The 25,964-nt window shown below is 42.7% G+C and overlaps 1 protein-coding gene across 4 annotated transcripts in view; it reads right to left on the reverse strand.

Moving 5' to 3' along the window:
• Window positions 1-20,629, reverse strand: part of Ark2n (arkadia (RNF111) N-terminal like PKA signaling regulator 2N) — a 123,415-nt gene extending 102,786 nt beyond the window's left edge. For 2 of the 4 annotated variants that reach the window (XM_063231741.1, XM_063231738.1), the window contains exon 1: window positions 19,678-19,821. The gene's annotated coding sequence lies outside the window, so the exon portion shown is untranslated. Of the gene's footprint in view, window positions 1-19,677; window positions 19,822-20,266 lie in introns of those variants that run through there. The other 2 variants (XM_063231740.1, XM_063231739.1) reach the window with 2 other exon arrangements.
• Between the last annotated feature and the right edge of the window lie 5,335 nt (window positions 20,630-25,964).

The following is a 25,964-nucleotide window of genomic DNA, read 5'->3' on the forward strand; positions in this document are numbered from 1 at the left end:
CTCACCACTCCTAATTTATATTTTCAGATGCTATTGATCTCCAGACCAGTTTACAATAAAGTTGTTTTTGAAATTCTTCAACCTCTTAAAGAAGATGGTAGTTTGGACGTGGTGGCACACACCTATATAATCCCAGCACCAAGAGGCTGAGGCAGGAGGATCACTGCAAGTTTGAACCCAGTCTAAACTACATAGTGAGCCCAAGGCCAGTCTAAACTATTTAGCAAGACCCTGTCTAAATCAATCAATTAATCAAGGCTAGGGATAAACTCCAGTGCCAAAGTCCAGAATTCAATCTCTAGTAACTGCCACACACACGGGATAGAGGGAGGCAGAAAGAAAGAGAGCGAGCAAGCAAGCCCAAAATGCAAGTGTGTGCTAGGAGAAGCCAGTCATGGTGGTACAGCCCTGTAATCCCAGTACTCAGAGACAGACAATCTCAAGTGTGAAGACAGCCTTAGTGATGAGGCAAGATCCTATATTTAAAAACTAAAACAATAATAATCAAATTACAAAATTTAAAAAGTAATAATGTGAGAAGCAAACATTCTATTAAAGGTTGGGGACATAGCTCAGTAACACAGCATCTGCCTGGCAAGCGCAAGGTCATGAGTTCAATTTCTAGTATCAAAAAAATAGTTCTATTAAGCAATTTAACATTCTTGTATATTAAAAAATTTTTAATTGTAAATCTTCTATCACATAGTGCATTTTTTAAACCACTGTTATGGATTAAAAACTGGTGGTCAAGGGCCAGGAATTTATCTCAGTGGCATAAGCATCTGCCTGGCAAGTGCCAGGTTGTAAGTTTGATCCCTGGTTTAAAAAAAAAAAAATTGGTGGTCACTAACACCAGCTGAATTAAATCAGCATAGTGCTGAGTGTAGATGGCCACCTGAAGAAGGCTGCCAGTATAAAAGAAGACATGGAGAGGAAGAACATGGTGTGGTAGGTTCTCCTAAGTGTTGTTTGGTGCCACCGGTTCTCTTGGAGGAACTTGTCATGGCTAGCTTCCTTAGTATGAATTCAGCCATTATCATCAGAAGAGCTACAGATCTTGCCCTATGGTTCACTTTGGGGAAGCCCTGGTCCTTACATTGAACATTGCTTCCTGGCTCCAGAGGAGAAGATGTGTGCTGTTTAATCTCCAGGAGAAGCTCATTCACGCTGGCTTCCTGACATATACTTGACTGTACTGATCATCAGAGGAGCTTGGGACCTCAATGTCACTGAGGATGGCTGTGGTACTTTTCAGGGGAGCTCTGGTCGTTATTTGAGCGTTGCTTCTTGGCTCCAGTATAAATCCCTCAACCTACTGGCACAGATCCTTCACCCCACTGGCACACACTCTCTAGCTTCCACCACTGACCTCTGGACCTTCCTGGCACAGATCTGTAAAACAGACTTGTATGAGTCATTGTCATGGGCTCTAGACCTCCAGTTGGCCTCATGAGAGGCACTGTCATGGGCTCTGTCTTCAGCTGGACTCATGCTGAACATTACTGTGGGACCTAAGCTCTCAACCAGATTTTCTAGGTCTTTAGTGTTGTGGACAGATTTTCCTGCACTTTCTTGATTTTAACTCTGGATGACAATCATAAAATAATATTATAAACTCTGTGTCCTGTATGTAATTGTTCTCCTTGCTATCCCTGACTACAAAAACCACATTTAAAATGGAGGGGAGTTTTAGGGAGGTAACTCAGTGGCACAAAAGCCCTGAATTCAATCCCCACCAGGAAAAAAAAAAAGTACTGTGCATTTCATTTCCATAATGAAAATCTGAAGAGTTCCATGCACCTACTCCTTACCAAAACTGGTGAAACTTATGAAGAAACAAACATACAAAGTCTTTGGAAAAGCCCTAGAGACACACAGTAAATAAGAGACACACATAGTCTCAAAACTACTAAAATTTAGTAAGGACAGTGATAGTTTGTATTATTTAACCAAACCTCCAGCTCAGCAAGATGGACACTCCATTCAAGAATAATACTTTACACAGCCCAAATAGCTCAGCTGGGAGAGTATTATTAGCCTGAAGAACAGTACTCAGCTGAGTGTGGTGGTACATACCTATAATCTGAGCACTCAAGGGTATCTTGAGTGTTCAAAGCCAATCTATATTGTCTCAAAACAATCCAAAAAACAATAGAACTATACAATCATAGCAGTCTACTTATCCCCTAATAAGCTACCTTTCCAGCAAAAATAGAACATCAGCTTTTCACATCCAGCCTGCAGCCACCTGTTGCTAAACAAAGCTCTAGCAAGCATTGCCAAAAACTGTAGTCTTCCCTCTTAGGCTCAGGCCTGACTTGCAGGACAGAGGCATTACAGTACTTTGGACAAAACACCTCTGAAAAACAATGTGACTATAATTACCCTTTCTGAACACAGTATCCCAAGTTTATTGAAAAAACTAATCTACACATCAAGTTAGCTTAGTAAACTAGGATAAATGCTAAGACAGCCACATACAGATAAATCCCAACAATAATTCGAAAAGAGATACCTCTAATTCCAGCTACTCAGAAGGCTGAAGCAGACAGACCTTGAGTTCAACCCTAGCTTTGGCAATTTTGTGAGATCCTTTCAGAAAATAAAAAATAAAAAGGGCTGGGGATGTAGCTCAGTGCCAAGTGCCTGAGTACAAAAAAAAAAAAAAAAAGCCTGAGCATAGTGGAGCACATTTGTAATCCCAGCACTCCAGAGGCTGAGGCAAGGGGGTCACCACAAGCCTAGGCTACATATTTAGAACTTGCCCTGGTAAAAAAGAAGAAGAAAAAAGAAAAACCTACAGCAAGGAAAACCTACACGGGAAATGCAGCAAGAGTACTGCTGGCTTTTCAACATTAACAATAAAGACCAGAGAACAGTGGATAACATCCTCAGAGAAAAAAAAATTTACAAAAAAATTCTACATCCAAAACAGCTATTGTCCAAAATTTAAAGTGAGACCCAGGGATGCAACATAACTGTAAAAAGGTTTGCCTAGCTTGTCTGCAGTGCCACATTGTCATACATACATACAAGACTAAAAGAGGCAACTACCAAATCTTAAACCTCTATTTCATAATGAGACAGATGAGAAAAAGCAAAACAAAACAAAAAAAAAAACAAGTTTAAAACCTAAGAATGATTTCAAAGTTCCATACGAAATAACTCAAGTATATTTACACATCCACTAAGTTGCAAGGTTAGGAAGTTCTGCAAGGTCTGCAAAGTTAAAAGAGAGTCGATAATTTAGTGAGAATTTTCACCCAAGTTGCTCCAGAGCCCATGTTCTTAACCATACCCCCACACTGTAGCATATTCCATTCAGCATATTCCAACTACCTCCTATAATAATAAGTGGTCAATAAATAATTGCTATTGATAATAAAGTTAAGAGAAAAGATCTTTTTTTATAATTCTACCTTTTTTTTTTTTTTTTTTTGGTCTTTTTGTGACAAGGTCTCACTATGCATTTCAGGCTGGCCCTGAGCTCACTCTGTAGCCTAGGCTGGTCTTGAACTCAAAGATCCTTCTGCCTCAGCCTCCCAAGTACTGGGATTACAGGGGTGAGCCACCATGCCCAGGTAATTCTACTCATTTAACTCTGAGACTTTGTGTGTGTGTGTATGCGCGCACGTGCATTTGTGTGCCAGGAATCAAACTCAGGATCTTGCACTTGCCAGGCAGATGCTATGCCACCAAGCTATATCCCCAGCCCAATTCTAGGATTTTTTTAATCAAAAATGCTGAAATACATACTGCCAAAAATAAGCAGTGCAGCAATTTGGGGAAGCAACCAAGATCCCTTCAGGAACTCAACAGATAAACTGTTGTACACAGTACATCCAAACAATCTAAAATTATTCACTGATAAGAAGAAATGAGCTATTGAGCCATGAAAAGGCATGGAAGACACCTAAATTTACATCACTAGTAAAAGAAGCAAATCTTAAACCACATACCATATTATCACCTAGACAATATTCAGTGGTGGCCAGAAGTTGAGGGAAATGGGAAGAACACGGACATTTTCAAGTCAGGGAAACTATGCTATATGACACTGTATCAGAAAACTCTTATCCAAACCCCTAGAATGCACAACACCAACAGCGAACCTTCTTATACAAACTACAGACTTCGAACAACAAAAATATGTCAATATAGGTTAACTACAAAAAATATTCCACTCTGCTGGGGAGTAACTTGGCACTATGCATTTATTCAAACCCAAAGAACTGCTTATTCAGTGCTGTCCCACAAAGAGTCTGGTTCAGACTGAACCTTAAGGTAAAACAGAGGCAGTTGGGGCACTTAGGAGACTGAGGCAGAGGATCACTGCAAATTTAAGGTCAGCCTGAATTACAAAACAAGACTGCCTCCAAAAAAGGAGAAAAGGCTATAATAATGTATCAGTATTGGCTCATCAGGCCAGGCACTCAGGAGGCTGTAGGAGGACTGCTGTGAGTTCCAAGCCAACCTGGGCAACACAGTGATTTTAAAGACTGCCTGAAGTACACAGTGAGACCCTGACTCAGAAAAGGAAAGAAAAAAAGGAAAGGAAAGGAAAGGAAAAACAAAAAGCTACAATCTAAGGAAGTAGCATAGAAGGGGCCGCTGGGGGGGGCGGGTAGCTTGTTGTTGCCAGGAGCCAGCCAGCTTTGCTCTCATGAGAGGAAAATTTGGGTGAAAAAAAAGTACCTGATAATAAACTCCAAAAGAAGTACACAGTCAGTCAAGGGGAAAAACTAAAAATAGTGCCCAGATAACATCAAATGAGTCCCAAGATCCAACTGAACCAGAGGCAAGTTGCAAGCTCAATTTACAACAGTTGAATAATGCACTAAATCTCACTTTTGCTTTAAAAAAAAAAAATGCAGATCACACACACATACACACACCCCAAAAAAAGGTCATTTTTTGTGAAAATTATCTTATTAAAATCCTAGGACGCTTGGGCTGGAGATTTAGCTCAGCAGTACTAGCGCCTGCCTGGCATGTGCAAAGTCGTGAGATCAATCCCCAGTAGCAAAAAAAAAAACAAAAAACAAAATCATAGGATACAGAAAACCACTGCAGCTAACAACTACTTCAAACCTGGCAGATAATCAACAAAACGGCAATCTGCATTACCCAGGCCTACCTGGTATCACTGGTAGGGCTGGTATATTTTAGGCACAGTATAATCCTATTATGACGTTGCCAAACCCTCAAAGTCTTCATAGCTTCAATAAATATTTTAAAAGTAAAAAAAGATAGAGGCAATTTCATTTCAAAAACCCACGTCAGGGCCGGGGATATGGGTCACCCACACAGCGCCTGCCTGGCACGTGCAAAGTTTTAAGTTTAGATTCCCAGTGCAAAAAAAAAGCCACTGCTAATGCAAGAGGATTGATTCCACTTCCAGACTAGCCTGGGGTACACAGCTAAAGACCAGCCTAAAACTACACAGCAAGACCCTGTCTCAAAAAACTAAAAACAACGAAACAAAACCATTAAAAGAATGCTTCCAAAGAGGATTTTTAAAAAATGTTTCAATCATTATTTTTTTTAATGATGAATATTTTACTGTGTATTTTTAGGCTTTTTGTTGGTAAAGGTAATAGGTAATAAACTAACTTTCATGCCAAACTATATTTCCAGTCTCTTTTTATTTATTTATTCTTTTTAACTTTGAGACAGGATCTCCCTTAATTACTAAACTGCACTGCAGGACTTGAATTTGTGATCCTCCTACCTCAACCTCCCAGAGTGTTGGGATTATAGGCATATACTACTCTGCCCAGTTTATTTTTAGGCTTTTTTAAAAAGCCCTAGGGCTGAGGATGTGGCTCAGGGATAAATAAAGAGGGATGGATCCCCAGCACCACTACCACATATAAAAAGTCATATTAGAGTACTATACAGGATAAATGGTGTGCTCACACTGACAACTAGGTCTAAACAACTCTATTTAGGTTTTCAGAACATTTTAATTATTTTTATTTTTAAAAATTAATTATTTTTATTAATTACTGTTCATAACTAACCTGAAATGAATAATCCTCATTTCTAAATAAAGAATATGTAGGTCAATAGACAAGATATATTTAGAAAGCTATATTTAGAACACTTCCTGAATTTCCAAATTGCTTCTTAGCTTAAGTCCAAATCATACTACACAAGTAGCCTTCTTTAACCAATCTTGAAAGTTCTCAATATTTGTATCTTTACAAAAAACAAATGGGCTATAATTTAAAGACAAGGCTTTAAAGCCAATCTCTGTTCAGTTTTCCTAATGTATTTGCAGGTTAATATTTAGAATTTGGTAGCACCCAAATACACATCTTTTGTGTAAATCAAAGCATGTCTACACTATACACTGAGAAGGTAAACAAAACTGCTTTGTGCTTAGACCTATAGTTTCCCAATATATATTTCCAATTACAATGAAATTTGAATTTTGAAAAAAGTTTATACAAGGTATATATTGCTCAAATCTCATTTTCAACATCATTTCCCTTGGGGGCTCCAGATCATTCAATACACCAACAGTTTTTCTGACTCAGGAGGTTTTACACTTTGTTGTTCCTGCTGCCAGAAAGTTCTCCCCCAGCTCTCTCTAAAACTGGGCCCCCATCCACCTACCCTTTACTGAGGACTGAGCCCAGGACCTTCACACTGGCCCTTGTTTGTTTTTAATTTTGATACAGGGTCTCGCTAAGTCACTAAATTTCTAGGCTGGCCTGGAATTTGTGATCCTCCTGCCTCAGCCTCCCAGATTGTTGGTATTACCGGTATATGCCACTATGCTGGGTGGCTAGTTTCTTTTGTTGTTGTTTTTTATTTTGTTTTTGTTGTAGTTTTTGGTGCCAGGGATCGAAATCATGACCTAGCATTTGCCAAGCAGGCGCTTATGCCGCTGAGCTAAAGCCCCAGCCCTTTGTTGTTTTTTTTTTTTTTTTCTTGAGACAGGGTTTCATATAGTTTCTGGCCTTGAACTTGCAGCAATCCTCCAGCCTCAGCCTTCTGGGATTACAGAAATATACCACCACCCCATGAGCCTGGTTTGTTTTCTTGTTATACTTTCAGTCTCAACTCAAATGACTATTACCACCCCTCACTATGTATTCTAGGCCAGTCTGAAACATCCTACTAGGCCAGGAGTCCTCAAACTCAGGATCTTCCTGCCTCAGCCTTGTGAGTGCTAAGGATAGAAGGGAGTGGGCCACCATGCCTGGCTCAAATTCATGCTCAAAAAGCTATCTTAATCTAGCCCACCTAGACAGCTATGTTAAAGTATCAACATCTGGGTGGCTTGAACAACAGAAATTTATTTCTTATAGTTCTGGAAGCCAGATAGTCCAAGGTGATGGCCTCCAGTAGACCTGGAAGTCAAGTGAGAGTCAGCTTCCTGGTTAACCATTTTCTCACACAGTAAAAGGGGCACAGAATCTCTTTTTGGCTCTTTTACAAGGGCACCAAGCCAGTTCATTCAAGCAGAACCCTCAGGATCTAATCACCTATAAGGGTTGATACATTGTGTCAACTTGAGAAGGTCAGTGTCAGTGATTCAGCAGGGGCTCAGGGTCCTTACTTAGTAACATCTTCAAACTAAGCAAGAAACCAAAGAGATGGTGTGAATGCTATATCTACCAGAGGGGAGTAGCCTGCATGCAATAAAAAGCAAATGAGGAAGGACTGATTGATGGTTCAGAGGACAGTTCAGCTTGGACAGCCTCTCCTGGCTTCCAACATAGACTGGTCTGCTTCTGCCTGGGACTCAAGCTTCTGTCTAGACTCTTCAGTGTTTCCACCACACCCATGGGCCTCCTTATGCAGACTTGCAAAGGACACTGCAGTAAGCTAATAAGGTCTTGGGCTGTGCCCTTCAGCCTCCAGCATGCACTCTTTCTCATCCAACTCTATGGCTGATCATCATAAGCCAATCTTGTAATTTTTTTCTTTTTTCAATCTTGTAATCTCTTACACATTTGTGTATCTTGTGTTATATCTGTTTCTCTAGTAAACTCTGATTGCTACATCATCTCAAAAAGGTGATGGGGCTGGGGATTTAGCTCAGTGGCATAAGCGCCTTGCCTTGCAAGTGTGTGGTCGTGAGTTCAATCCCTGGTACCAATAAAAATGAAAAAGACCAAAAAAAAAAAAAAAAAGGTGATTTCATCCCCTTGAAGATCATGATTTCAACATATAAATTTGGAGGAGACAAACATGCAAACCATAGCAAAAGCCTTTCCCTCTCACTTTTTTCACTGCTAGGACACAATATCTGACACCTGCAATTTTAAAAAGGAGAGGTTTATTTTGTTTTCAGTCTATAGTCTAGTGGCTATAAGGAAAGACCGCATGGCAGACAGGCACAGCAGCTGGATAGCTGCTCATGTCATGGCAGCCAGGAAGCAGAAAGGACAGTCAAAGGAGGAAGAGCAAGGGAAGGACACAGACCAGTGGTTGCAAACCTATGACTCGAGTGCTGCAGTAAGCACACAGGGTCCTCTGTGAGCACATGGGCCCAACTGCCCCATCATCACCCTGGCAGCCATGCATCAGGTAACAGCACCAAATGCAAAAACTGTATCACTGAAAGTTCTGTTATTGTTTTTCTTTTAAAACTAAGATGTTCGTGTAGTTGTTTTTTTGTAAATTAAAATCTCAACATTCAGGTTTAATTCCAGTGTCAGCATTTTTGATAAATAAGTAGGTCTGGAGTTGCAGTTTGAGCTCTTGGTCTCTAAAAGGCTCACCATCACTGCCACAGACCCTTCCAGACCATACCTCCAACCCTAGTGACCTGCCTCTCCAATTAGACTTACCTCCTAACAGCTCCCATACTGTAACTGTCTTCCAAAAAGTCAGCCTATGAGCTCTTGAGGCCCCTGGGAACCTCTAGATATAAGCCATAATAGTCACACTCCATTATTCCATTTTTTTTTTTTAAAAAGTACCTAAAATTATTTGTGTTTAGTTTACTATCTGTTTCATAAAAGATAGCAGTAAGCAGGGACTTTGTCTCTTCTAATGTGTGGTCCTACAGGCTGAACTCAGTAAGGAGGTAAACTACATTCCAAGTCCTCCGGGATTTTTTGTGTTTTGTTTTGTTTTGTTTTGTTTTGTTTTGTTTTGTTTTGAGAAGTCTTGCTAAATTTCCCAGGCTGGTCTCAAACTTGGGATTCTCCTGCCTCAGCCTCCCAAGTAGCCAGGATTACAGGTGTGAGGTACTGCACCTAACAACTGAGACCCTGCCTCCAAAAAAAAGGAGAGCCAGGAGAGCCAGGCATGGTGATACACACCTGCAATTCCAGCACGTGGGAAGCCAAAGAACCAGGCCTGCAGGGAGTCTGAAACCACACAGGGAGTTCAAACAAAAACCTTAAAATCTGATATAAACTATCTGCTGTGGGTCTTTAAAATCACTTTCTTTGCTACTTTGCCCTAGCTGAACTTTCCCTACTCTACAACTAGACACTTAAAATATCCAAGTTTCAAAGTGTTGCTAGGTTTTTTAAACATAAATAAGAACAAGGGACTGGGAACATGGTGAATGAAAACCAACTGACAAACTGCATGCACGCAGATAAACTAGAATGAAATAAGGCCTTCAAGCAACATTGTGTGCTTGATGCCTTTGGCAATGGTCACAAAAAGATTTCAGTTATTTCAGTGTTAGAAAACGTGGCAATCACAATACACTACTGTGAAAATCTCAATGGTATGGGGAATGATAATACTAATAACTACTCATGAAAATTAGCATGTAGGGGCTGGGGATTTAGCTCAGCGGCATAAGTACCTGCCTTGCAAGCAGGCGGTCGTGAGTTCAATCCCTGGTACCGATAAAAAGGAAAAAAAAGGCAAAAAAAAAAAAAAAATTAGCATATAACAATTACTAACTGATACAAATACACTGCTATAAGAGGGTGGTTTTTAAAGCAAACAAAAAATACACCTTGGCAGGTGTGAAGGTATACACCTATAAGCCCAGCACTCGGGAGGGTGAGGTAGGAGGATCAAGGCCACTTTGGACTACACAGTGGGCTAAAGGCCAGCCTTAAACTACACAGTAAGACCCTGTCTCAAAAAATAAAACATGTATACACATAGACCCTTTGGTCAGGTATGGTGGCACACACCTATAAACCCAGAGCTAGAAGGCTAAAGCTGGATTACCAATTGGAACCCAGGATGACTACATAGTGAATTCAAGACTTGCCTGAAGCTACATAGTAAGACCCTGCTTCCTTCAAAAGAACAAAAACAAAACAATGTACCCTTTTTTCCTTAGTACTGAGCACTGACCTCTTGTGTTCTCTTTGTTCCCAGATACAGCCAATGCCAGAGGTTTCAAAAACCTGAAAAGCCCTGCTGACTTCCAGATGCTCAGCAGTTCCCTAGATGACAAGAGCTACGTGGAGAGGTATATGCTGCCGACAAGCCGATGTGGCAGTATTTGAAGCAATCTCTACCACCTGCCAAGTTGTGTCATGCCCTTTTGTTGGTAAAATCACATCAAGTCTCATGAAAAGGTAAAGGCCAGCCTGCCAGGAGTGAAGAAAGCTGTGGGCAAGTAGAGCCCTGCCAGTGTGAAAGACACAAAGGAGTGGAGCTAACAGATAGTAATGATCTCTTTGAACCTGACAAGGAGGACAAATAAACAAGGGACCAAGGAAAGAACATCTTGCACAATGATTGTACTTGCTGCCAAATCTTCCTTCTTGCTAGATGTTAAACCTCAGGATGAGGAGACAAATATGACAAAACTACAGGATAGTGTTAAAAGCATTCAAGCAGATGGCCAGTCTGGAGGTCCTCTAAATTAGTTCTGGTGGGATATCTGTTCATTTTCTCATTGCTGAAACAAAATACCTGATACCCAAAGTTAAATGAGGAATGATTTACTTAGCTCACACTTGGTAGAGGTTTCAGTCTGTAGTCAGCTGGCTCCAAAGCAGAGTGCCATGGCAGAGGAGAAACAGTTCAAGGTGGCTGAAAACAGCAAAAGCAACAAAAGCAGAAAGGACAGAACAAGCCTTCTTTCCTCCCTTATACTGTATGCAGGCCACCTGCCCTAGAGCAAGCATAGCACTCACATCACTAATCCTAGCAACAGACAATGAACCAATCACAAGCTAGAGTCAGAAAAGCCCATTCCCCACCCCAACTATGATTACTTGAGACTGTGGAAACATCTAGATACAAACCGTAACATGGGCTTTTTTTCCTTCCTTCTTTCCTCCCTCCCTCTTCCCTTCCTTTCACAAAGGTACCTTTTCTGGTGGTGCTAACGATCAAACTGAGGGCCTTCCTCATACCAGAAACACATTCTGCCTCTGAGCTACAAGCCAGTCCAGAACATAAATTTTAAAACATCAAATACAATCTGTAATTTAAAATGATAAACTTGGGTATATACATACACACACACACACACACACACACACACACACACACTGGAGGAGCAGATCACAGCTTTTGAGGACTACATATAAGCTATGGGCAGGATTGCTTTCAAGAAGATCTGAAATCTGTCTTGGATCACTGCACTTAAATAACAGCTTGAACAATTAAAAACACATATATAAACAAAATGCAACACACAAGCACCATGAATGGGGAAATTTAAACACAAAAGATTAAGTTTACTTTATACTTGAAAGAGAAGGGAAGTAAAAAGCACATAATAAGCAAAGCAATTTTTTTATGGGGCTGGGGATTTAGCTCAGCGGCATATGCGCCTGCCTTGCAAGCAGACAGTCGTGGGTTCGATCCCCAGTACCGATAAAAAGGAAAAAGACAAAAAAAAAAAAAAAAAAGCAATTTTTTTAAAAAGTTATTTATATAGATGTTTTTACTCATTTCCTAAGCTTCATTATACTATAATCTTCTATGAAAACAAGAATCACATTAATCACCTTCAGTTTACTCACAGTTCCTAGTAATACAAAATGAATGTTTAAAATTTACTATAATGATGGACTGAATCTTTTTTTAAAAATTACCAAGATGGAGCCAATTGTGCCAGCACATCTAGAATCCAAGCTACTGGCAAGGATGAGACATGAGGGTTACAAGTTTGAAACCAGCCTGGGCAACATAGAAAGACTGTATCCAAAAAAAAAAGCCTGATATAGTGTTATACACCTGTAATTTCATCACTTTAGCAGGCTAAGGCAATAGGATCAAAAATTCAAGCCCAATCTGGGCCACTTAACAATTTAGCAAGACACAGGTCTCAGTTAAATAAAGTCAGACATAGTAGTACACACCTACAAACTCAGCACACAGGAGGCTAAGTCAGGAGGATCACTATAAATTCAAGACCAGCTTGGGTTATATAGTACGTTCAAGGCAAGCCTAAACTAGATAGTGAGATCCTGTTTCAAAAAAGCAAATATGAATTTATTTTAAAAGGGTTGGCTGACAACATAGCTTAGTAAGGTCCTGAGTTTGACCCTCAGAACTTTGAAAGAAAGATGAATGAACAGACAGTGAGCTGGATATGATGGTGCATACTTGTAATCTTAACATTCAAGAGGCTGAGGCAAAAAAAGGCGGAGGATTTGGGAAAAGTGGCTCAGTGATAGAATTCTTGTCTTGCATGCACAAATCCTGGGTTCAATCCCTATTGCCACATACACACAAAAAAGTTTGAGGCCAGTTTGAATTCAAGTTCAGTCACCTATATAGCAATATTCTGTCTTCAAAAAAAGTTAATAATAAATAAATAAGAGTTAGAGATACAGCTCAGTACTAGAGTGCTTGCCAAGCAAGCATACATAAGCTCCTAGGTTCAGTCTCCAATACCACCAAAAAAGTACAATTCACTTATAAATAAATATATTCCATTATATAGAATCAAATATATTCCATTACATAGAATCAATGGCTTTTCATAATTTCTTCTCTTTGATTTTTCTACATAACGTATAAAAAAAAACTAACACAACTGAGCCAGCATGATAACATAAACCTATAATCCTAGCACTCAGAAGCCTGAGGCAGGATTGCCATGAGTTCAGCACAGCAGCCTGGGTGTTATAGCAAGACCCTGCCTCAAAGGAGAAAAAAAAATAACAATTGCCAAAAGCCTTGACTAGACATTTAAGCTTAAAGGCAAAATTCATAGCACTCTGAAGGCTGAGCATTCAAGGCTGGCTTGGAACATATCAAGACCTATTGCAAAAAAAAAAAGCCAAGTGTGGTGGGGCATTCCAGCCCACTTTAGCAAGAGGCTGAGGAGAATGACAAGTTCAAATTCAAGCCCGGCCTGTGTAACTAAGTAACTTAGGGAGATCCTATCTCGACATAATAAAAGGAGTTGGGAATGGTGGTGCTTGCCGAATGAGGCAGGAGGATACTGTGAGTAAAAGGCCAGCAGCCTAAAGCACACAGGGAGAGCCTCTCTCTCAAAAAAAAAAAAAAAAAAAAAACAATCAATCAATGGAGCTGAGGACACAGTTCAGTGTGGTACTAGGTGTAACCCACAGCACTACAACAAAAAAGACACAAAATTAACTATAAAATTAAGTATCTTAAATAATATAACATAAAAATAAAGTAAAAAGCCATTATTTTACTAAGAATCATAATAAAGTCCCCTTCCCTCAGAAATTCAGTTCTAGGAACAGATGCCATTGTATCTTCTTTTTGGTACTGGAGATTGAACTCACAACCTCATGCTTGCCAGGCCAGTGCTTGTGCCGCTGAGCTAAATCCCCAGCCCATTACATCTTTAACCCTGAGGTTTTTTGAATCTTTTGAAATGGGGGAGAAAGAACCTGTTTCTAAAGGTTTTTATGTATCAGTAATGTACTTAAGTGACAACAGTATGCAAAAGCGCCAGTACCTCAAAACACCTGTTTTTGAGGACTTCTTTCAATTTATTGTCAGGATTTGGGATTAGTTTTCTACAGAGAAGATACAGCATGGATAATGTGGGCTGTGCAGGAAACCAAGACCAAGACTGAAATAAAAACACCTACAGAACATAATCTAGTGCGAACTGGCCTTTTCTCCACAGTGTCTACAAACAAGATATAGTATAAAAGATTCAAATTTGGAATGATGGGAGACATTCAAAGTGAGGGATTATGAGTAATTAATGCAGGGTTGGGTGGTAATCTCCAACAACTGCTAACATCACACACACACACACACACACACACACACACACACACACACAAACTAAACACTGCATGCTTTCTGATACAAGCATTCAGTATTACCTATAAAGTTTCTTCGCCTCCCCCAAAAAGAAAACCTGAGAAAATATATATTACAGAAACTGAATCTGATCAAAGCTCTAAACATAAGATGAAATACGGGGACTTTCTTTTTTTTTTTTTTTTTTTTTTTTTTTTTGTCTTTTTCCTTTTTATCGGTACCAGGGGTTGAACTCACGACTACCTGCTTGCAAGGCAGGCGCTTATGCCGCTGAGCTAAATCCCCAGCCCCCTAGGGACTTTCTGAATTTAACCACAATCACAGGAATATGACTAGCAAATTCAGACTGGGAATCAGTGTCTTAGTAAATAATGTGCTGAGAAAAAGAAATCTGAGTTGGGTGCTCTAGTACAGACCAGTAATTCTCACCCTTGGAAGGCCAAACGGAGGAGGATCCTTTGAGTTCAAGACTACCCTAGACTTACACAGTGAGTTTAAGGGCAGCCTGAACTGCACAGAGAAACCTTGTCTCAAAAACGAACAAACAAACAAACAGAGTATGCTTCTAAATCAGATGTGATGGTACACCTCTGTAATCCCAACACTCAGGAGGCTAAGGGAGGAGAACTGCCCAAACTCCAGACTATATACAGTGAGTTCAAGGCTATCCTAAAAACTACACAGCAAGAACTTGTCTAAAAGAAAAAAAAAAAAAAACAAGGATTATGTATCCATGTGAGGTTAAAATTAGGATACTGTTTAGAAATCTTAACCAAAAAAAAAGAAATCTTAACCACACAGGATTTTCTGCTTAATAAAAAAAGCAACAAAAATGTTGAAAAATATTTTCAAAAAATTTAAAAATATGAAAAAAATTAACAGTAGTGTTTCCTAGAGTTTTAGTACATAACCACTTTCTGTCGCCAGCAATACCTTTCTTTTTTTTTTTTTTTTTAAATCGGTACCGGGGATCAAACTAATGACTGCCTGCTTGCAAGGCAGGCGCTTATGCCGCTGAGCTAAATCCCCAGCCCCAGCAATACCTTTCTTTAATTAAAAGGCATCTAACTAACATTATGCAAGTTTTGTTTAAAAACAAAACAAAAACAGACAGCTCAGTAAAAAAATAACTTCTGATCTCTTTGTTCAGTAGCTTGTCTTCTCCAATGTTGACTGTGCTGATAAAAACAATTTTTTGACTACCTGAGCACATTTCTTTTTTATATACATTCTTAAGAGTAGCTACTATAATCTTGTTTTCTAGTACTGAGGATTAAACCCAGGACATTCTCGCTGAGCTACAGTGAGACAAAGAAAGAAAAGAAAAGCAAGGTAGACAGGCAGGCATGGTGGTGCATACCCATAATCTTAGCACTTTAGGAGGCTAAGACAGAAAGATTGCTGCAAATTCGAGGCCAGGCTAGGCTACACAGTGAGTTCAAGGACAGTCTGAACTATACAATGCCTGACTCTTAAAAGGACAAAAGAAAAAAATAATTAAATAAGGCAAAATAAAAAGGGCCAGAGATGTTGCTCAGCGGTAGAGTACTTGCATAGCACACACAAGTCTGAGTTCAATTCCCAGTGTCACAAAGGAAAAGCCAATCTCCATACACTAGTTTTGTTACAATCTTTTCCCCTCTGTTGTATACATTCTTCCCCACATTTTAGAACAGGAAGGAAATTTAGAAATCATCTGGTTCACTAGATTGCGTTCCTTGGACAGAAAACTATTTACATGCCCCTTCCTCACCTGCCACTTAAGCACTCAGTAAATTGGTTTTTAATTTAAATAGGCATAAATACCCACCACAAACACACAAAGTAAGACATGATGATAGATTTCCACCTTGGATTAGTCTTCACTTAACTAGAAAACATTTGGGAGAAAGAAGGAAAAAAAAAAAAAAACAGATTTTAATACTAAATAAACCCAATAGCTGGTTGTGATGGCACACACCTATAATCCAAGCTGAGGTTGGAGGATTGTTGTGAGTGGAGGCCAGACTGGGCTACAAAATGAGTTCAAGGCCAGCCTCAAGTGCATAGTGAGACCCTGTCTCAGAAAGACAAAATAAATAAATAAACCCAGTAACTCTGGATTTATACCATTTCCTATTAAGTGACAAAGCTGAACAAACAGGAATATAGGTTTTTATTTTGAATAAAGGCATGAAAAGAACAGAAATAAAACACCAAACACTAAGTTAAAACCACAAATCTTAGTCAAGCATTAGTGATACATGCCTGGACAACTTAATTGAAAACTGAAAGAATTATGCTTTAAAAAATACATTTAACAATACATTTTTAAACTTTTACAGGTGTTCCTAAGCATTATCAATTCAGTAAACACAACACACATTATTTTCCTAGCTCTAGTTACAGGCAGGAAAAGGAGGAATGTCTAAGATAACTAACCAAAATCACCAAATATAAGGTTTAGGACTGTAGTATATACTAACACTGAACTTCAAAAAGAAACACAAAGAAAAAAAGTACTCAAACTGCCTATAAATCAAATTGAGGGCTGGCTTTCCTCACATGAGAAAGGCCCTCAATTCAATCCCTAACACCACAAAAATAAAATAATAACAATAATAAAGTTCTTGTACATGTCAGAACAAAACCTTAAAGACTGGATATCCCAACAAAACAACACTTTGAATAATGACTTAATACATAAGCTCACAGAAGTTACTAATCATATATACACAGCAAAGAGATTTAAAATATCAGTGTCCAACTGGGGATGTAGCTCAATAGTAGAACACTTGGGCACCTGCCCAACATTGTATCACCAGTATCACGAAGAAAAAAAGTACCAATGTCCATATAATATTAAAACTTTTAAAAATGCCAGGTGTAGCGGCATACACTGGTAATCCCAGCTACCCTGGCAAATTAATGGTCAGCCTGGACAACTTAGTTGAGATCCCACCTTAAGAAATAAAAACTATGAGCCATGCATTGTGGTACACACTCATGATAATATACAGCAAGCTTCACAGGAGGTTGAGGCAGGAGAATCACAAATTTGAAGCTAACCTGTGCAAACCCGTGACAAGCTGATTCAAAATAAAAGAGCTGGATATATAACTCATGGCTCTCTGGGTTCAATCCCTATCACCACAAACTAAAATGAAACAAACTGAATTAGTGAATAACATTACTCACTAATTCAGTTTGTTTCATTTTAGTTAACTGTTAAATTAACTTAACTGTTAACTGTTAAGTTAATATGAAGCAAACAACAGACAATGTCTCCAACTCCAAAATCCAGTCCATCACATTTCCCACCAACTAGTTCAGAGCAGGGTATGGTGGCCTATACCTAAAGGCCTGTATTCAGGAGGCCATGACTAGGGGATAACCTGAGTTGGAGGCCAGTCTGGGCTACAAATGAGTTCAAAGCCTGACTGAACTACATAAAGAAACCATGTCTCCAAAAATAAAAACAAATAAACAAAGACTATTCAGGCCAGGCATGGAGGCCCAAGACTGTAGTCCTAGCACTCGGGAGGACTGCCACAAGCACGAGGCCAGCCTTAACTACACAGCAAGACCCTGTCTCAAGGGGAGAAAAAAAAAGTCTATTCAGGGGGGAAAAAAAATTCCTGTTAAGAAATCTAATTAACTGGTGCTTTGGGTATAACTAACTTAAAGTTTCTCATCTCCTTTCAGACTTTATACACCTATTTTTATATTTACATCTATAAAAGTGCAACATTATAAAAAACATTAGTTTGAAGTTTTAAGAATACAGTGTTAAATAGGGTCTGGTGGTACAGGGCTCTAATCTCAGCACTTGAGAGGCTAAGGCAGGAAGACCTCCAGTTGTATTACAACCTAGGCTACATAGCAAAATCCAGTCTCAAAAAGCCAAATAACGCAAGGTCACTGACAAGCACACTGAAACAGACTTGATTTGTAAATTTAAACAAGAAAACTTTACATTTAATGGAACACCTTGAAATTTCATCCAAGTTCTTCTGAAAATTGGATAAAAGTCATTGCAGTTAATACCATTAATTGCAATGTTAATTCTTGAATTCAAAATTATTTCATAATTGCACATTTACTGAGCACCTACTCTATACTACATTCAACTGCACATATGGACATATGATCTACCCAAAATACTATATGTTCTACTTTAAAAATAAAGGCAATCATAAGATATCAGGTAACTATTAATTGTAGGGTTCTAAATATGCTCATTAACCCAAGAAAAGCTATGCTCTGAGTAGTGGAGAAATCCAGATATCCAGGATCAGCAAAACTACATTACAAAGTTAACAGCCTCCATCCTTCAAATATCCCAAGAGAAAAAAGGGAGTGATTCAAACTGTTAGCATGTGCCCAACGACACTACACAGTGGCAGCCTAAGCAAAACTGCCAGATGCTTTTGTAATTGAGAGGCCTAACCTTGATAAAGCATCATCAGTGGGATCTGCATTCAAATCGGTAGGAGGATTCAGAAAGCAAAGCTCAGGCAAAACACAAAAAGCACATTTAAGCATAAACTGTTCAAGCGTTGAAAAGATTCGAATCGATGTTCTTTTCTTAAATTTGTGAGCATCTATTCCGTGATGGGGCAATTTAAAAGTAAGAATTTAAAAGCATAGGTCTGTGAGGTGTAGACAGGTTTGCCTAATGATATTCTCGGTTTAAGACCCAGGACCAAGAAACTACATGATTAATTAGAAGTAAAACCTAAAGACATACGGTTCCGACAGGAGCTACTGCATAAATACGACTATACACTAAGATCATTGCTACGAAAAATAAACACAACTAGGGAAGGGAAGAGAACTCGAAAATCAGGGTAGGCGATACTCTCCAAACCAGGAATTGTTAGTTTGACATCCTCGCCAGCTTTTAATGAAAGTTGACAAACTCCCCAAAAGAAGTCGATTTTGGAGTCTCTCTCATTGATTCAAAGCGTATGCGCACCCCTACGGTAGTGCAAGCGCCAGGAAGCTGGCAGCACCCAGACTAAGAAAAGCCCTTTCTCGTTCCTTCAAGGCCACAGCAGCGCGGCGCTGGGGAGGCCGCCGGACTCCCGCGGCAGCGGCAGATCTGCGCCAGACCCCAGCTCCTCGAGTTGGCGGAGCCGCCGCCTCTGCTTCCCTCGCCGGCCGGGAGACGAAAGTTATGTGAAGAAAACTCCAGGGCGGCGGAGCCGCTTCCCTGCGAGGCCTGAGGGCTGCAGTCCCTCCAGCCCACCCTCAGCCCCAGCGGCCCGGAGGACGCGAAGTCACCAGCAGCGGGAGGGCGGGCAAGCGAGCGAGCACTGGGGTCGGGCTGTTTGGACCCTCGCGGACCGCGCCTCCCGCCAACTTCTGGAGCGAAACCGGCGCACCAGCGCAGGGCCCGCCGCGATCCCGCGCCCGGGATCCGCAGAGCCTTCAACCGCGGCCCGCACGCTTCGCCTCGCCAGACTCCTCGCTAGGACGCAGCCCGAGTCCCGCGGCTCCACCTGCAGCCAGGCCGCGGCCCTGTGCCCCTTCCCGCCTCACCTGCGAGCCGCGACCGCTCCGTAGCTTCTCGCCCGTTCCGCGCGCCCCGTCGGGGCACGCACGAAACCCGGCCGCGGTGACTCGGACACGAAGGCCACCGCCGCTTTCTTCTCCTCGGCACAAGCCCCTGTGGCGAGCAGAGGGTCGTGGTCACAGCCCCAACCGGGGCCAAAGTGAACCTCACTGCCTCCGCAGCCTCCGCCACCAATTCCCTTCAGTCGTCCGCGCCGCCCCAAGAAAATGTCACCAGAGGCCGTTCCGCTCTGCGCCTCACTTCCGCCCGGAACCACAGAGCCTGCGCCGGCGGGGTAGAGAGGCCACTGCGGCGGCCGCCTCTAATGACTAGGGCCGGACTCAGCGAGGAAGCCACACAGCGCCGTCTGGCGGCAAGGAATCTACGCTCCTCCCGCTGCAGAGCGCGGACTCGGTGGCGCCGGCTTCCCAGGCTTCTTTCCCTCGTGGTTTCCTTCTGTTCAGGCAGCTCCTTTCTATAAATGTCTCTCCCGTGGAGTAGTAAAGCCAGTCCATGCAAGCCAAGGACAATGCCTTAAGAAAAGGCTCACTTTCCCATGCTGTGTCTAGTACTCACCCCCTCCCGACGCCTTCCCGAATGAAGCCCGCGATGACTGATACTGAGTCACTGCAGCAAGGAGTCAGCTCCCTGCTCTTCTCAGTTTTCTGCGGAATCCAACAGCTCGGAACGGAAAGGCTGGGCTGTGCTCCTCTCCAGCAATAGCACCAACATCCTGTTCAAGTTTCTGCACGGGAACCTCGCAGGCCTTGCCGGATAGCGCGCCACCTGCTGGTGAGACGCTGCCTACCAGGGAGATCCCGCTCCGCCGCTGCGCGCGTTCCGACGCCCTAATTACGCTCTGCAGAGTCACTGCGCGGGTGTGCAGCTTGTCCTGCCAGGAGGACGCACCTGCGTGCCCTTTGAGTTTACTGGGCTGGTCCTCGGGATGGGAAAGTGGATGCATCGCGCACGGCGTGCGGCACCCATAGAAAAGGGAGGCGGGCGACGACCACGTAGGCGAGTAGCAGGCTTCGGAGGAGAAAGGGAAGATGCCAGATGCTGAGGACAGTTTCACAACTCAAGATCTGGCTCACTGGAGGCGGGGCAAGATGCTCAGAGTGGGTAATAAAAAAATTTAAAAGACCTGAGCAGAACATGTCAAAGGTCTTTACCTTGTAAGAAACTACGCTAGAACTTCAGACGAGATTCCCTAGAGAAGACTCAATATCCCACAGCCCCTTAACCTCAGTCTCCTTTTTAGATCAGATCCTTCAGCCTGTTCTAAAAAGTTAATTCCAGTTCACTCTGGGTTTGTTAAGTAGGCTTTTATTGATGTATAATAAGTGTACTATTTAAGGAGTGCTGCGTTACATTTCAAAACGTGCAATATGTGATGATCAAATCATGGCAATTAGCAGTGACAATTATTATCATTTCTTTGTATTAAGAACCTCTCTTCTAGTTTTTTGGTTTGCTTTCATTTGCTTTGGTGTGTGGTTTTTCTCGGTAAAGGGGTTAAACCCACGGGTGCACTGCCACTGAACTCCCCCGCTCAACCTTTATTTTTTGTATTGAGACAGCTCCTCACTTAATTGTCCAGACTACTCTCAAACTTGCTGTCCTCCAGCCTCAGCCTCCCAAGTATCTGGGATTCCAGGTGTACACCTTTCCACTTGGATTCTACTAGGTACAGTATTTTGAAATGTGCACTTAATATAGCTCAGTGATAGAGCACTTGCCTAGCAAATGAATCCTTTGGTTCTCTCTCAGCATCTCAACAACAAAATAATGGATTCAGAGCCAGGCATGATAGCACCTGTAATTCCAGCAGCCTGGGCCACATAGTGAGTTCAAAGCCAACCTGAACTATGTAGGTAGACCTTGGGTCAAAAAGACAAACAAAAACTAGATTCATTCCTTTTATCCTCATGATAACCCTGGGAGTTTAAAACTATTACTAATCCCAGTTTATAAAGGTGGAAATTGAGGCACAGAGTGACCTGCCCAAGATGACACCTCAGTAAACATCAGAGTTAGATTCCAACACAATTAAATGTCACAGTTTAACTTTTAAACCACAACTACCTACTGCTTCCTTGAGGTTTACTGAGAAGCTAATGAATGCCAGGGAAATAGTTTAGCTGTGTGTGTCTTTCACTTGTTTGTTGGTTTGTTTCCTGTTGCCTTTAGTCCTCAAGGGATCTGAGTGGTTGTGGGTTGTGGGGTAGTGACAAAAGCCTGGGCTCTTTCAGGCGAAAAAGAGAAAAGAAAGTAACCACTAAAATCACAGCTGCTTATGAGGTGCTACACACCTGGTACCTGGCACTTGGGAGCCTGAGGCACAAGGATCACAAGTTTAAGGGTAGCCCCTGCAACACAGCAACAACCTATCTCAAAACAAACAAAAACCCAAACACCACACACACACGCACACACACATGCCACGTGCACACACACACCAGCTTCACAGATATCAGTCTTGAAGTAAGTGAGTAAATGTGAACTAACACTTTCATTTTTAACAATATCATCTCATCAATGCTATAGAAATTCTGAGGTAGGACCCTAACTGATAGGGTATCATCTTGGCTTCCTCTCCTGTTTGTTTCTCGACAGTGAATGGACCGCAGATTTTTGGCTACTTGACGTTCTAATTACTAATGTTTGTATTATTACCTTCCCCCCCACCCAATGGTAGTGATTGTATCTGAGCCTTATACGCACTAGGCAATGCTCCACCCACTGGACCCAGGGGTGTCACCCAGTGGGTAAGCATTTGCCTACCATGCTTAAGGCTCCTGTTCAATCACTAGCAACATACATAAATAATCAGATAAGTAAGCAAGTAGAAGGACTCTTCAGGTAATGGAGAGACCCTTGGCTCTCTGGTCTGGGCTGGCCCCTCCCTCCCCAGATTGCTAGGAACTGGGCTGCCACCCAGAGCATCCACTATGATCACCCAGCATCCACCACAAGCAGTGGAAGCTGGGGATATGCTCAGCCTCTGCATTCTGAGCCACGGCACCCACAACCAGGTGCCATTCCACAGTTAACTCTCCCTACTCTGCCTCACCAGCTCATTCCAGGGAGTGAAATTGTAGTCTCCACATGGGAGCCATCCAGAAGCATTTGAAGAATTCCCAGTGGCAGAATAGGTAGTCCTCAGGAGCTTTTGATCTTCCTCTATGTAACAGGCCTCAGCGCCCTGGCCTGTCCAGCAGAGATGATCTCCTAATACTTCCTTGTTGTCTCCCCCCCAAATGAGGGTAGACAGACCCATGTATGTCAAGCACCCGGCACAATTCTAGCTCAGAGAGAATGTTCTAGAATCAGCTGTCCTGATGACCACATGCCAGCGCACACTTCCTAGGCACACAGGCTCTCAGTGCTGGCTTCCAGGAACATTTCCATCTCAACAGGCTCATTTTTCCAGAGCAACAAGTTCACGTGGAACCAGAGCCAGAATGGAACAGTGCAAGAGGCTGTCATGGAAGTGGAGCCAGGGGAGCTGGGAGTGACTTCTCCCTCCGCTCTCCACTGTCCTCTGGGCTGGCTAATGGAGGCTCCTCTGTCCTGGATACAGTGCTCTGGAACCCAGCTCCCAGTCCTTCTTGCCAGTCAGGTGACTCCCAAAAACCCAGTCCATATAGAGAGACTTTAAAAATGTTTCAAAGTAAAAAAAAGTACAAAGGACAGTTTTGAATTATCAGCCAGTTTATGCTCACTTCACCTTGTTTTGCAGTACTGAGCCCTGGTGCATGCTAGACAAACATTCCCACTGAGCTACATCCCCAGCTCCTTTTTATTGTTTGAGATAGTGTCTAAGTTTCCCATGCTGGCCTCAGACTTGTGACAATCCTGCTTCAGCCTCCCCGAGGGCTACGATTACAGGTGTCCATCAACACCTGTGGGTTTTATCAATGAAAGGAATCACACAATCACTGGATGTTTTGTGGGCCTTCCTAGGAGGGGAGAATGCTCCTTTGACAACTCATCTCAACTGGCAGCCTCTGTCTCCTTCATCTCATTTGCCATCATATTCCTGGAGGTGCACAGCATGAAGTGTGGAGGCATAGGGGCAGGAGTCTGCGGTCTGCTCAGAGCCTCACGGCCAGCAGCCAAGGCACACTCAGCATATGTGCCCTGAAGGGACAGAAGAGGTCCACGAGACATAAACTGCAAGATGTCAAAACAAGGAAGCGGGTCCAGGTGCCAAGTGGGTGAGAAGCTGGCAGAGGACAGGCCTGTAGACGGAGTGGAGGGAGGGGGTTGTCAGGGAGGATCCACACCTGCTGACTGCGGTAAAGAAAAGAAGCCAGCCTTGTGGGAAGGAAGAACACAGGTCATGCTGTGACAGACAGCAAAGCAACGCAGGAAGGTTACAGGTGGTCAGACAGGGCTGGGCCTTCGGGGCAGTCAACACGGAGGGTGGAAACACGGTACAGCATGGCCAGAGGTGCATCAGGTGGAGGCCCAGGCCTACGTGCCTCCCTGGGAGATGAGTATTGGATTGGAAATTGTGCTCACTTGAGAGACATTTGTGACCCCTGTGGATGGCCAGAACCCCCGGGTGCATCCCTTCACAGAAAGATCCTTTTTCTTTCCAAATACACTTGCCGCATGACCTGCTTTCCCACTGGATCGATGTTAACTAAATGGCTAAACTTGTAATCTTATTGGTTGATCATAGTGTTTCCTACATTGTACCCACCCTATGATTTTGCTCTATGAAACTGACCTTGTAAAATAGAGTTCTGTGGCAACCTGTGTTTTGGACCCCCTCTTGTCCAGGCTCTCTCTCTCAATAAATATTTCCTGCTCTTAACCTCTGTATTTCTTTCAAATTCATTCTTTGGTCTTGGGATACATGAACTCTGTGTATCAGACGTCTAGCAGTTTGGGAGCCTGGCAGAAAGGACACTGTAAAAGCTCATGATAATTAAGGGCCAAGTATGCAGAGCAGCCAACCTTGCAGAGGAACAAAAGACCCCGGGCTAGGTGGAGGCCAACATCCCAAGTCATGTAGCAAATGTGCATGGAAAGAACAAGGACCTGTCCTGGAAGGGATGGCTCAGGAAGACCTCAGGCCCCCACCCAGGTGACTGACGCCTATTTGAGTATCAATCACAGCTGTTCATCCCTGAGATAATTATGTAGGTGTAGTCACTTCATTTTTGTCTCGAGGTCTGGCTTTCCATGAATGCATCTCCACCCACGGTTGCACTGTGTACTCATTTGCACCGACTCCTTGGAGAGCTTAGCCCTGTCTGTCTGCCTACAATATTTCTATTCAACTTAGCTGCTATTATACAAGGACCAGACCACTGTGACTGCAGAGAAGGCATCCAGTTACGAGGACCGAAACAATAAGCAGTGCCTCTGAAGAGGAATCCATAGAGTTACCCTTCCCTGGTGACATGCGGAAGTACCAGATCCTAGTGGAGAGGGTAGCTGTCTCCTGCCCTGTGAGGTTCAGCCCGGTGTTTGCCATTTGCATAGATTAAGTGACTGACTCCCGCCGCCTGACAGATCAGCAAAGTGCAGGGCCATTTGACTCCAGAGATGTCTATTGGAAGCCTGCCCACCAGTGGCAAGGCATACTGGTAGGTTCTCTCCCAAAGGCCAGCAAGGAAGGTTTTACCAAGGAGGAAACTGGGGCTCAGAGAAGACACAACCAGGACACAGAGGCCAAGGGAGCAGAGTCAGGGTTCCTGCAAGGAAGGTGTCCATCCCCCCGCAGAACACTGCTCCCAGGCTGGTAGCACGGATCAGCTCAGGAATATGTTGCAGCAGCAGAGGGCTCAGCGTGGTATCGGGCACATGATGGGAAGAAATTAATTCCCAAGGGCAGGGCCTAGCTGGAAGAGGAAGCTTTTACTGAGGGCCTTGCAGAAGGGCTGGTTCTCAGGGATGAGGATGGCAGGGAAGGGAGTCGTGCCTGGGGTAAAGTTTGGGCTGGCTCTGGAACAGGGGCACCTCTTAAGTAAGTGGTACGGCAAGAGTGATGCTCTGGGCCTTTCCCTCTACCCCTGAGTTTTGTTTGTGTTTTCACAATGGTAGGAATTAGCAGTTATTGTAAGCCAGTGCTGTGCCACTGAAGTGTATCTCCTGCCTTCTTCTCCCGGCATCCACCTCCCCCCCTACCCCGTGGCACTGGGGAGGAACCCAGAGCATTCACATTGAGCTACATCTCCGGTCTTTTTGTGATTTTTGAGACAGGGTCTCTCTAAGTCACTAAAGTGGCCAGGCTGGGCTCAAATTTACAGTACTCCTG

The sequence above is a fragment of the Cavia porcellus genome, unplaced genomic scaffold (assembly GCF_034190915.1).
Source record: "Cavia porcellus strain 051 isolate PalLab524CR breed Dunkin Hartley unplaced genomic scaffold, mCavPor4.1 scaffold_20, whole genome shotgun sequence".
In the NCBI taxonomy this organism is placed as follows: Eukaryota; Metazoa; Chordata; class Mammalia; order Rodentia; family Caviidae; genus Cavia; species Cavia porcellus.